Below are 13934 nucleotides of genomic sequence, written 5' to 3'. Positions count from 1 at the left end.
AACCTTATAGATAAAGGTAGTGTATTTTAATGTAAGATTCTCATAAACCATTTATAACCCTTTACAATTTTTTGTTAAAGAGCAGATCAGTACTCTAAGAGAAACCTGTTGAACTTTCATTTCAATGTTCAATTAATAGAAAAATTAATAACCTTTTAGTTTAAACCAATAAATTCATGCACATAATTTATTTTACAAAATAAATTTTTCACAAACCTTTCACAACTTGCTCAAATCTTCAGCTTTATCTTATCTAACTTAAAACAATCCTTCAACTCTTTAGGCTAAAAAATTATAATCTTTTACCAAAAGTGTATTCTTCTTTCCTTATATGTATTGCATGTAAAACCATTTCTTCAGTATTCTCAATTACATGTTATAATGTTAAGTCTTAGCAACTTTTACTTTTTGGTGAAAACCTTGATAAGTAAGGGATTTTAATTATGTACTAGGTGTGGAGCCTAGGACATCAGACAGAAGTGCAGATAAGGGTTCTTTCCAGCCTAGCTAGGGGGCATGGCTCTCCACATGTCCCCAGGCCTTATTTAAATCTAATGCTCCAAAGTAGGTAAGTTCAACAATTTTTAAAAGTCAAAGAAGCAGCTTATGACCTTAAAACATTTAGCAAACCTAATATCTGACCTGCATAATGTAGACTAAATGTTTATATTTTTGAAGATATTTTAATTTTATAAATAATCTTTAAAACTGTCTTAATTTACCAAACAGTACTAAAGTCACATGAATTAAAAGGCATTAAGCTTTTTACTTTTCTGACAAATTATTTTGTTTAAGCACTTATTATTTTTAAATGAATTAAAGCTTTTTTTTTATCACACATACAAGATATGTAAATACACAGACAGACAGAAGATTGAGTAGTTGTAAGATTTTTCATTTGCCAGTTTTAGTTTTTTAATTAGATTACTGGCTTCTGGGTGGAGCCCTTAGAGGAACAGGGCCAGGAGAGCATGCAATTTTTACAGCCTAATAAGCAGGTGCAGCTAGAAGGCAAAAACAGATCTCCAGAAATTAAGGGATCCATTTTTATACCAGATGCTGGATATCCTAAAAAAGAGGGAATCAGCTCATCCCCGTGGGAGTCTTATCTCTCAATGGGGAATGGGGACATCTCCATACTTCCTAGGTGGCCAAGAGCATGCTTCTCTGATCCAAATGTGCATAGAGCCATATATCCTCCATAACTTCCATTAGCTGTGCCCAAAAGTATATCTCCTACCTAGTTATTAGATGGGAGCTATTAGTTATTACACACCAAAGCTCTCTCATAATGCAAAGTAATTTCTGATATACCCAAAAGTTAAAACCATCAGACGATGCAATGCAAAACAGAATAGAACCTTAGATTTTTCAGAGGGATCTATCCACTTCCAGTTCTTGGGGTTTCATGAGGGAAACAGACGTTTTCCCAAAATGGGATCTGTGATGCCTTCTCCAAGGAGTCCCAAGCTTCTAGAGCTTGAATATCCACTTTTAATTAAGCTGACTTAATTAACCATTGTGCTTTTTTTTTTTTTTTTTTTGCTGGAATGCAGTGGCGTGATCTCGGCTCACTGCAACCTCTGCCTCCTGGGGATTCAAGCGATTCTCCTGCCTCACCCTCCCACATAGCTGGGATTACAGGCATGTGCCACCATGCCCAGCTTATTTTTAATTTTTAGTTGAGATGGGGTTTATCCATGTTGGTCAGGATGGTCTTGAATTCCTGACCTCAGGTGATTCACCCACCTTGGCCTCCCAAAGTGCTGAGATTATAGGCATGAGCCACCATGTTTAGCTGCATTGTGTTCTTAAAAAGTTCTTTTGGGTTATAAAAAGTTATTACCCAACTTAGCCAGGACAAATGGCCAATATTTCTATGCTCAGAGAAAGGAAAATGCAAAACAGTTCATGAAAGGGAAGAGAATCAACAAATGTAAAGGTCAAACAGATATTAAATCAGAAAGGAATCATTTCCTAAACTGGGGATTGAACCCTGAACCCCGGCCACCATTGTGAAAAGAGAAAGCATGGTCACATGGTTACAAGGTCAAGCTTCCAAGGACATATAAGACAAGAGGGTGACCGCATCCAGTTTCTTTCCAGGGAGCTGCAACAAAGTTTGTCTTAATAACTGACCAGTGTGCTGGGCCATCTTGAACAGTGGACTTACGGAGTCCTAGGCTCATATTCTATCCTAAGGTGTCCCCCTTTCTGATAGAAAACTACAGAAAGACAAATACATAGCACAAAGTAGAACCGATTTACTACAGCTTAAGACTAGCCTCACAAATCCTTTTTTCTATAAACAGTAATTTTACCATTCATTCAACCAGTTTTCACACACACAGAATGAGACGGAAAGATCAGAAATTTGGTAAGAAATTCTTACCCTTTTGCTGGCATGCCAAGCTCCTGGGTTCCCTTTCCCTGAGCAGCCCTAGTGACCTGGCTGACTGCACCACAGCCCTGGATGCCAAGCCACAACACAAAGGAAAATTACCTTTTCCTGTTCTGGCCAGAGCAAAATACATGTGACAAAACATAGACGTTAGCCACTCCACTTAGCACCCAATATCAAACTCAAAAGGCTCAAACTTGCCCCTCATTGGGCCCCATCATCATTAATCTAACCTCCAATGAGGATTTTCAACATGTGGTCTCTGGGTAAGGTGGTTGCCTCAAAGTCAGCCAATTGATGCACTCAGGTTATTTTCCTTTTGGTCGGAAGTCTCCTTGGTATTGTCCCTTCCGTGGTTTGCTAGAAAGATGTTACCAGACCTCACCACTTACCCGAAGTTAGCCTTTAGGTCAGGGGTTTCCTCAGTATTCTCCTTTCAGTGATCACCAGAAAGATGTTACCAGAAAGGGGTCCCTATCCAGACTCCAAGAGAGGGCTCTTGGATCTCATGCAAGACAGAATCTGAGGCAAGTCCATAGAGTAAAGTGAAAATAAGTTTATTAAGAAAGTAATGGAATAAAAGAATGGCTGCTCCATAGACAGAGCAGCTTTGTCTTTTCTTTGAATCTTGAAGGGTAGTTATGTCCTCTAATAGTTATGGGGACAAAGTTTGCTGGTCATAGACAAAAGAAATTTTAACAATAGTTCAATTTCTAGGAATCTAAGAGATACAGTGTGATGGTTAATTTTATTTGTTCACATGACTTAGTTAAAGACTACTCAGATAGTTGGTAAAAACATTATTATGGGTGTGTTTGTATGGGGCTTTCTAGAGAGATTAGCATTTGAAACAGTACACTTGAAAAGATTACTTCACCATTGTGAGTAGGCATCATGCAATCCATTGAGGAACCTCATAGAACAACAAGGGAGAGGAAAGGTGAATTCCCTCTGTTCTTCAGCCAGGACAATCATCTTTCTGACTGGAACTCCTGGCTTTCTGACCTCCACACTCAAGGACTTACAACTCCCACCCACCGCCTTGGGTTTCTTAGGCCTTTGGCCTTGCACCAAGTTACAACACTGGCTTCCCTGGCTCCCAGGCCTTTGTGCTGAGACTTAATTACTCCACCAGCTGTTCTGGTTCTCCAGCTTGTAGAGCTCCTATTAGATGTAAGAGTTAAAGAAACTTCTTAGTCTATATTTCTCATTTCTTTTTTATTTCATTCAAAAATTTTTTTTGCTTCTCATGTTTCATTGTGGGTAAATTTCTCAATGTGACATTCCAGTTTACTGTTTTTCACTTGGTTGTGCCTGTAAGTAATTTACCCTATTTATTATGTTTTCAAAAATTCAGTGATCATATTTTTATTTTAAATATTTTTATTATTTTCCCCATATTTGCCTATTATTTTTTTTTCAGTCTAGTTTTGTATCATATGTGAATAGGCTCAAGAATTTAACATATAGATCATGAAATGTGATTAATAAATCCTAATAATTTTATTTCTCATTCACAACCTACTACGGTGTATTTGGTCTAGGTCAGTGGGTACTTGTCTTTCCCACACGAATTTAGGAACTCAATGACCTTCTGTTTTGTGGCTGTCATCTCTTAGAGCCAAAGTTAAGGCAGAAATATAGATGTAGAAGGGAGAAGAAAGCAAGGAGGAGGCATAGAAGGCACAACCCTGTCTGCGACTAGCTTACAATCCCTGGCTTGAAATTAGCCCACATCAGTTCTGCCCCATTCCATCAACCCAAACTTTCTTTCTCTTATTGCCTCATCTGCAAGAGAAGCAGAGACATGTAATCTAACTAGGGATCCAGCCATAAGGGGAGAATGGATTTTTTTTTTTAATTGCTGGCAGTGTCTACCATAAGCGTGGCTATTCTTCTTCATAAGTGGGTGTTATTCTTATATGTACATTTTGAGCATTTCTCATTATATATTATAAAAGTCTTTGTGAAGCTTTTCTACAGAATTAATTCCATCTGGAGTGAATTTGTATTATAATTTTTCTGGCTATTTTTCTCATTTTTTTTTTTTCAGTGCTTTACATATTGGATTTCATGCTCATTTTTGAGGACAGGGTTGTTTTCATTTGTGTTTCTTTAGTTTCTTCCCCTGGCTCATCCTCCCTGTAAATTTATTTTTCAGGTGGCTCTAACTCAGCCATTAAGGCTCTCATTCCAAATTCATTTTTATATTCCTAGAAGTCATTTGAGATCTTCTTCCTCATGGTAATATTGGCAATATTGCAGAGTAAGTTTCTAATTCAGTAGGTGGCTTGCCTTACTTCCTTTTTCAGTATGCTATGTCTCAATCTTTCCAGATCCCTTGGCCTACAGATTTGCATGAAGTTATGTGCTCTGTATGTGGATAATCTAAGTTGTTATTTCACAGTCGCCTTTTAAGAACCTATACAAATGCATCTGAAGCCAAAATGCAATGCTCTGAATGCATTACACTCTTCTTTAAATGATATTAATCTGCATAAAGCAACTGGTAATAAATATTAATTAATAATGCTAATTATACGTGCATGTCATAATAGTAGAGGAAGATTTAAGTGAAAATATGTACATTGATTATTAAAGCATTTTACTCACTTACAGTGCATATTATAAACAATGTTGATTGAATCTTATGTATATTTGTCCCCTTGCTCAATTCAGATGATTGTTAAAAAATCTGCTGCTCTGGAAATTTTAGAAAAACTGTACAAAGAATTCTAATAAGAAATGGCCCAAAAGCATGAACTGACATTTTTACATGCTGACATTCTGGTTTATTCCTTTTATTTTTTTCAACATGTTCTCTAAACAGCTTGCTTTGAAATGGGCAGTTCAATTTATAAAAATTTAATACTCAAATTCAAATTAATTTTTTTCCAAAAGTGTGAATTCTAAGTTTTAAAAATGATTTAATATCATTTAAAACATGAAACATAAAAGAGATGGAAAGAATTCTTTGCATGAATAAGTGAACTATTTGTTCATTCAATTTTTTGTCATGATTGTCACAAAGTTGATTTAGAAACAAGAGAAGAAGGTAAAATTCCTACTTTTCGAGAGCATCACAGTCTGGTGGGGAGAAAGCCATGTGAAGGTTGGGTTAGCCCATGATTAGTTAAGTCTTGTAGTAGATTTATGCTATGAACAATGTTCTGTAAGCCCAGTAGAGGAGGAAATGAACCATTTTAAAAAGAACTGTTGTGCTGAGAATGTAATATTTAAACTAGCTCTTGAACATTGTGGAGAAATCTGCAAGCACACTTGAGATAAGTGCCACAACATTTGAAAAGGCACAGTCATCAAACAGAATGGTCTCTTCTAGAAATGGCTATGTGAGAAGAAGATGGAGGGGCAGGAATTTGGGTTGAGCCCTCATGGTTATTTAGAATGAAATTGTGAAGATCAATGTAAACCATGCTCTTCATGATTGGATTTCATTCTGCCATAGAAAGAAAACAATGGAGATAATTAAGGAATATCACATAATTGAAAATGATCAGTGATAGCACAGAGGATTGAATGAGAGAACTAGAAAGGAAATTTGGATCCTATCCATGTCCAACCTCTTTATTTTAAAGATGTAATCAGAGAAACAAAGAAGTTCAATAACTGCCAAAGCTCATATAGCTCACTGGTAGCAGGATTGAGATTAAACATCATGGCTCAGATTTAGTCACGTTTTATCTCCATTTACTAGGTTCATCTCTGATATGAGATTTCCCACTGAGTAAAAAAAATAAAATAAAATTCAATATAGAGTTGATGATGGAAATACAGTGGTGAACAAGACAGATGGTTTCTATTCTGTACATAGAAAGAGTAAAGTCCTTCTTTTAGAGAAATTAACACTGGTAATCTCTGGAATTAGAATCCAAGTCTGAAATTGTCAATAATGTTCTCTTTTCATTTCATAATGCCCTCTCTTGCTCTGACTAAAAACAAATGAGAATTCAGCACATACTGTGAATTTGACCATAATAAAAAAGCCTCGGTCTAAGTTATAGCTTTGGGGAAGAGGTTTCTAATTAGTAGATTGTATAATTGGTTAATGTGAAAGCCACTTAATGAAATATCTTTATTTAAATGTGAATTAAATTATCACTGTAATAATGTGTTATGATACCAAATGATAAATTACTGATAATAACGTAAGGATGTATTAACTACACACGAAGAGTGTAATAAATTTTAAAAATTGATTAATAATATTTCTCATCATATACTTTTTTATAGTAACAGCTTTATTGAGATACAGTTCGCATATCATAACATTCACTCTTTTCAAATATACAGTTTAATGGGTTTTAGTATATTTACAAAGTTGTGTGACCATCACCACTATCTCATTTTCACACATTTTTATCACTCCAAATTGGAACCCCATATCCATTAGCAGTCATTCACCATTCCCTTCTCTCCTTAGCCCTGGCAGTGGCTAATCTACTTTCTGTTTCTATGGAATTACCCGTCTTGGACATTTTATATTATTTGAATTATACTACATGTGATTGGCTTCTTTTGTTTAGTGTAAGGTACTCAAGATTTATCTATGTAGTACTGGCATGTATTAGTTCCTTCCTTTTTATTGCCAAAATAATATACCACTGTATGGGATACTACCTAACAATCAGTGGATCAACATATAGGTTATTTATTTCAGTTTTTGGCTATTAGGAATAATGCTGCTATGAACATTTATGTGCAGGTTTTGTATGGTTATGTTCTTTCAATTCTCTTCAGTTTATACCTAGGAGTGTAACTGCTGGGTTATGTAGTAATTCTATGTTTAATATTTTAAGAAACTGCCAAACTATTTTCCAAAGTGGCTATTCAATTTTACAACCTACAAGAAATGTATGAGTGCTCCAATTTTCTGCATCCTGGCCCATGCTAATATCACCTGTCTTTTTTATTTTAGCCATCCAAGTGGGTATGATATGGTAATCACATCATGGTTTTGATTTGCATTTCAGTAATGACTAATGGTGTTGAGCATCTTTTCATGTGCTTATTAGCCATTTACATGTCTTCCTTGGAGAAATGCCTATTCAAATACTTTGCCCATTTTTAAATTGGGTTGTCTTTCTGTTGATGAGCTGTTAAGAGTTTTTAAAAATATGTATTCTGAATCCAAGTCTGTTATTAGAGACATGAGTTGCAAAATGTTCCCTGAATCTGTAGGTTGTCTTTTCACTTTCTGAATTGCACAAACTTTAAAAGTTCTGAAGTTTAACTTATCTATTATTTTCTTTTGTTGTCTGTGATTTTGGTGCTATATGTAAGAAATCATTCCCTAACTCAAGGTTACAAATATTTACTCTAATTGTTTCTTTTAATAGTTGTATAGTTTTACTTCTTACATGAAAGTCTATGTTGCATTTTGAGTTGATTTTTTGTTTATAGTATGAGTTAAAAGTTAAAATTCATTCTTTTGCATGTGAATATTCAGTTGTCCCAGCACCATTTACTGAAAAACTATTCTTACCTCCATTGAATTGTACTGGTACCCTTATGGAAAATCAGTTGATAAAAAGTACAGTTTATTTCTGGACACTCAATTCTGTTACACTGTCCTATATGTCAAGTGTCATTCCAGTGCCAAATACTCCTGATTACTGTGGGTTTGTAGTAAGTTTTTAAATTGGAGAGTGTTAATTATAAAGATTTGTTTTCCTTTTTAAAGATTTCTTAGGGTATTCTGAAACCCTTGAAATATCATATGAAATTTAAGACCAGCTTGTCCATTTTTGCAAAGTGATAATCTTTTGATAATGATAAAGATGCAGATTTTAATAAAGATTGTATTATATCTGTAGATATCTGTAGATCATTTTTGGGAGTATTGTTATCTTAACAGTATTAAGTTTTCTGATCCATCAACACTGAATGTTTTTTTTTTTTTAATTATACTTTAAGTTCGAGAAAACATGTGCAGAATGTGCAGGTTTATTACATAGGTATACACATGGCATGGTGATTCTCTGCACCCATCAACCCATCATCTACATTAGGTATTTCTCCTAATGCTATCCCTCCCCTAGACCCACATCCCTCAATAGGCCCCATTATGTGTTGTTTTCCTCCCTGTGTCCATGTGTTCTCATTGTTCAACTACCACTTTTGAGAGAGAACATGCAGTGTTTGGTTTTCTGTTCCTGTGTTAGTTTGCTAAGAATGACAGTTTCCAGCTTTATCCATGTTCCTGCAAAGGACATGAACTCATCCTTGTTGTGGCTGCATAGTATTTCATGTTGTATATGTGCCACATTTTTTTTATCCAGTCTATCATTGATGGGCATTGGGGTTGGTTCCAAGTCTTTGCTATTGTGATCAGTGCTGCAATAAACATACATTGCATGTGTCTTTATAATAGAACGATTATAATCCTTTGGGTATATACATACCCGATAATGGGATTGCTGCTTCTAGGTTCTTGAGGAATCACCACACTGTCTTCCACAATGATTGAACTAATTTACACTTCCACCAGCATTGTAAAAGCTTTCCTATATCTTCACATCCTCTCCAACATCTGTTCTTTCCTGATTTTTTAATAATCACCATTCTAACTGGTGTGAGATGGTATTTCAATGTGGTTTTTATTTGCATTTCTCTAATGACAAGTGATGATGAACTTTTAAAAATATATTTGTTGACTGCATAGATGTCTTCTTTTCATAAGTAACTGTTCATATCCTTTGCCTATTTTTTGATGAGGTAATTTGTTTTTTTCTTGTAAATTTGTTTAAGTTCCCTGTAGATTTTGGATATTAGCCCTTTGTCAGATGGATAGATTGCAAAAGTTTTTCCCCATTCTGTAAGTTGCCTGTTCACTCTCATGATAGTTTCTTTTGCTATGCAAAAGCTCTTTAGTTTAATTAGATCCCATTTGTCAATTTTGGCTTTTGATGCCATTGCTTTTGGTGTTTTAGTCATGAGGTTTTTTGCCCATGTCTATGTCCTGAATGGTATTGCCTAGGTTTTCTTCTTGGGTTTTTATGTTTCATGTTTAAATCTTTAATACATCTTGAGTTATTTTTTGTATAAGGTGTAAGGAAGGGGTCCAGTTTCAGTTTTCTGCATATGGCTAGCCAGTTTTCCCAACACCATTTATTAAATAGGGAATCCTTTCCCCATTGCTTTTGTCAGGTTTGTCACAGATCAGATGGTTGGAAATGTGTGGTGTTATTTCCGAGGCCTCTGTTCTGTTCCATTTGTCTATATATTTGTTTTGGTACCAGTATCATGTTTCAGTTACAGTAGCATTGTAGTATAGTTTGAGGTCAAGTAGTGTGATGCCTCCAGCTTTGTTCTTTTTGCTTAGGATTGTCTTGGCTCTGCAGGCTTTCTTTTGGTTCCATATGAAATTTAAAGTAGTTTTTTTCTAATTCTGTAAAGAAAGACAATGATGGGAAATTATATTGAATCTATAAATTACTTTGAGCAGTATGGCCATTTTCATGACATTGATTCTTCATATCCATGAGCATGGAATGTTTTTCTATTTGTTTGTGTCCTCTCTTATTTCCCTGAGCAATGGTTTGTAGTTCTCCTTGTAGAGGTGCTTCACATCCCTTGTAAGTTGTATTCCTAGGTATTTTATTCTATTTGTCACAATTGTGAATGGGAGTTCACTCATGATTTGGCTCTCTGTTTGTCTATTATTGGCGTATAGGAAGCTTGTGATTTTTCTATATTGATTTTGTGTACTGAGACTGCTGAAGTTGCTTATCAACTTAAGGAGATTTTGGGCTGAGATGATGGGATTTTCTAAATATGCAATTATGTCATCTGCAAACAGAGACAATTTGACTTTCTCTCTTCTTATTTGAATACCTTTATTTATTTTTCTTGTCTGATTGTTCTGGCCAAAATGTTCAATACTATGTTGAATAGGAATGGTGAGATAGGGCATCCTTTTCTTGTGCCAGTTTTCAAAGGGAATGCTTCCAGCCTTTGCCCATTCAGTATGATACTGGTTGTGGGTTTGTCATAAATAGCTCTTATTATTTTGAGGTACATTTGATCAAAACCTAGTTTATTGAGAGTTTTCAGCATGAAGGGGTGCTGGATTTTATCAAAGGTCTTTTCTGCATCTGTTGAGATAATCATGTGGTTTTTGTCTTTGGTTCTGTTTTATGTGATGAGTTTTGTTTAATGATTTGCATATGTTGAACCAGCCTTGCATCCCAGAAATGAAGCCAAATTGATTGTGTTGCATAAGCATTTTGATATGCTGCTGGATTCGGTTTGCCAGAATTTTATTTAGGATTTTTGCATCTATGTTCATCAGGGATATTGGCTTAAAGTTTTTTTTTTTTTTTGCTGTTTCTCTGCCATGTTTGGGTGTCAGGATAATGCTGGCTTTATAAAACGAGTTAGGGAGGAGTTTATCTTTTTCTATTGTTTGGACTAGTTTCAGAAGGAATAGTACCAGCTCCTCTTTGTACCTCTGGTAGAATCCGGCTGTGAATCCATCTGGTCCTGGGCTTTTTATGGTTGGTAGGATATTAATTACTGCCTCAATTTCAGAACTTGTTATTGGTCTATTCAGAGATTTGACTTCTTCCTGGTTTAGTCTTGGAAGGGTGTATGTGTCCAGGAAATTATCTGTTTCTTCTAGATTTTCTAGTTTATTTGTGTAGACGTGTTTATAGTATTCTCTGATGGTAGTTTGTATTTCTGTGGGATCAGTGATAATCTCCCCTTTATCATTGTTTTATTGTGTCTATTTGATTTTTCTCTCTTTTCTTTATTAGTCTGGCTAATGGGCTATCTAATTTGTTAATCGTTTCAAAAAACCAGATTCTGGATTCATTGATTTTTTGAAGTATTTTTCATGTCTCTATGTCCTTCAGTTCTACTCTGGTCTTAGTTATTTTTTGTCTTCTGCTAGCTTTTGAATTTTTTTGTGTTACATAAATTAACCCATTTATTATATGCCAGTGATGTCTCAAAGAGTAGAGGAGCATCTGCTGGTCTTTGAATTTGCTCTTTCTTACCTGGTTCTTTTACTTGTGATGTTAGGGTGTCAATTTTAGATCTTTCCTGGTTTCTCCGGTGGGCATTTACTGCTATAATTTTCCTCTAAACATTTCTTTAGTTGTGTCCCAGAGGTTCTGGTACATTGTGTCTTTGTTCTCATTTGTTTCAAGAACTTATTAATTTCTGCCTTAATTTTGTTATTTATCCAGTAGTCATTCAGGAGCAGGTTGTTTGGTTTTTTTGCAGTTGTGGGTTTTGAGTAGGTTTTTGTTGCTGTTGTTACATAAATTAACCTATTTATTATAGGCCAGTGATGTCTCAAAGAGTAGAGGAGCATCTACTGGTCTTCTGATGGTGGACTTTACTTTGACTGTGGATGTGGTATTGTATGTCTAGGCACTCCCAACCACTCTCTCCATGCAGGAACCACAGTCCCAGATCCCTATGGCCCATCTCTTTATCTTGTTTTGGCCACAGAAAGAGCAAGTGTACGTGGCATGCTGCCTAATTTCGATTTTATTCATCATTTTCTGGAGGAATGGAGGCACCATAGTGGGTCCACTATTTGCCAGCGATCTTCACTTTCTTGGTACATTTGGCCATGTTGCTGCAAAGTATGTCCAAGCCTAGAGAGGAAGAGATGTAGTATGCAGGTGTGGTATTGGGTGGACCTTCAATGAATTTCTTAATCCTGAGTTCTAATTTGATTGCACTGTGGTCTGAGAGACAGTTTGTTATGGTTTCCGTTCTTTTGCATTTGCTGAGGAATGTTTTACTTTCGATTATGTGGTCAATTTTAGAATAAAAGTTATGTAGTGCTGAGAAGAATGTATATTCAGTTTATTTGGGGCAGAGAGTTCTGTAGATGTCTATTAGGTCCACTTGGTCCAGAGCTGAGTTCAAGTCCTGAGTATCCTTGTTAATTTCTGAGTTCAAGTCCTGAGTATCCTTGTTAATTTCTGTCTCGTTGATCTGTCTGATATTGACAGTGGGGTGTTAAAGTTTCCCACTATTATTGTGTGGGAATGTAAGTCTCTTTGTAGGTCTGAGAACTTGCTTTATGAATCTGAGTGCTCCTGTATTTGGTGCATATGTATTTAGGATAGTTATCTCTTCTTGTTGCATTGTTCCCTTTATCATTATGTAATGCCCTTCTTTGTCTTTTTTTGATATTTGTTGGTAAAATCTGTTTTATCGGAGACAAGATTGGAACCCCTGCTCTTTTTTTTAAACTTTCCATTTGCTTGGTAAATATTCCTCCATTTATTTATTTTGAGCCTATGTGTATCTTTGCACATGAGATGGGTCTCCTGAATATAGCATACTGTTGGGTCTTGACTCTTTATCCTATTTGCCAGTCTGTCTTTTAATGGGGGCATTTAGCCTGTTTTCATTTAAGGTTAATATTTTATGTGTGAATTTGATCCTGTCATTATGATACTAGCTAGTTATTTTGCCTGTCAGTTGATGCAATTTCTTCATAGTATCAATGGTCTTTCCAATTTGGTATGTTTTTGCAGTGGCTTGTACTGGTTTCTTCTTTCTATATTTAGTGCTTCCTTCAGGAGCTCTTGTAAGGCAGACCTTACAAGAAGGTGGTGATGAAATCTCTCAGCATTTGCTTGTCCATAAAGGATTTTATTTCTCCTTCACTTATGAAGCTTATTTTGGCTGGATATGAAATTCTGGGTTAAAAATTCTTTTCTTTAACAATGTTGAATATTAGCCCCCACTTTCTTCTGGCTTTATGGTTTCTGCAGAGAAATATGCTGTTAGGTTATTGGCTTCCCTTTGTGGATAACCTGACCTTTGTCTCTGGCTGCCCTTAACATTTTTTTCTTCATTTCAACCTTGTTCAATCTGATGATTATATGTATTGAAGTTTCTCTTCTGAAATAGTATCTTTGTGGTGATCTCTGTATTTCCTGAATTTGAATGCTGACCCATCTTGCTAGGTTGGGAAATTTCTCCTGCATAATATCCTAAAGAGTGTTTTTCAATTTTATTTCATTCTCCCTGTCACTTTCAGATACACCAATCAAATGTAGGTTTGGTCTTTTCACATAGTCTCATATTTCTTGGAAGCTTTGTTCATTCCTTTTCATTCTTTTTTCTCTAATCTTGTCTTAATGTTTTATTTATTAAATTGATCTTCAATCTCTGATACTCTTTATTCCACTTGATCAATTTGGCTATTGAGATTTATGTATGCTTCAAAAAGTTCCCATGCTATGTTTTCCAGCTCCATCAGGTAATTTATATGCTTCTCTAAACTGGTTATTCCAGTTAACAATTCCTCTAATCTTTTTTCAAGATTCTTAGCTTCCTTGCATTGGGTTATAACATGCTCCTTTAGCTCAGAGGAGTTTGTTATTACCTACCTTTTAAAGTCTACTTCTTTCAGTTCATCAATTCATTCTCTGTTCAGTTTTGTTCCCTTGCTAGTGAGGAATTGTGATCCTTTGGAAGAGAAGAGGCATTCTGGTTTTTGAAATGTTCTGCCTTTTGTGCTGGTTTTTCCTTATCTTTG

The 13934-nt window shown here is 35.5% G+C and overlaps 1 long non-coding RNA gene and 1 pseudogene across 1 annotated transcript in view; one reads left to right on the top strand and one right to left on the bottom strand.

Annotated features, from left to right (window-relative positions):
• Positions 1-8355: 8355 nt before the first annotated feature.
• The window catches only part of LOC128929850 (uncharacterized), a 31086-nt gene continuing 25507 nt past the window's right edge, over positions 8356-13934 (top strand). The window contains exon 1 of the long non-coding RNA XR_008477052.2: positions 8356-8430. This is a non-coding gene — a long non-coding RNA (uncharacterized LOC128929850). The remainder of the gene's footprint in view (positions 8431-13934) is intronic.
• On the bottom strand, positions 11698-12007 carry LOC108588561 (large ribosomal subunit protein eL43 pseudogene; annotated as a pseudogene).

The sequence above is a fragment of the Callithrix jacchus genome, chromosome 16, assembly GCF_049354715.1.
Source record: "Callithrix jacchus isolate 240 chromosome 16, calJac240_pri, whole genome shotgun sequence".
Classification (NCBI taxonomy): Eukaryota; Metazoa; Chordata; class Mammalia; order Primates; family Cebidae; genus Callithrix; species Callithrix jacchus.
The sequence above is the reverse complement of the archived record's forward strand: the minus strand, read 5'-3'. Positions and strand labels throughout refer to the sequence as shown.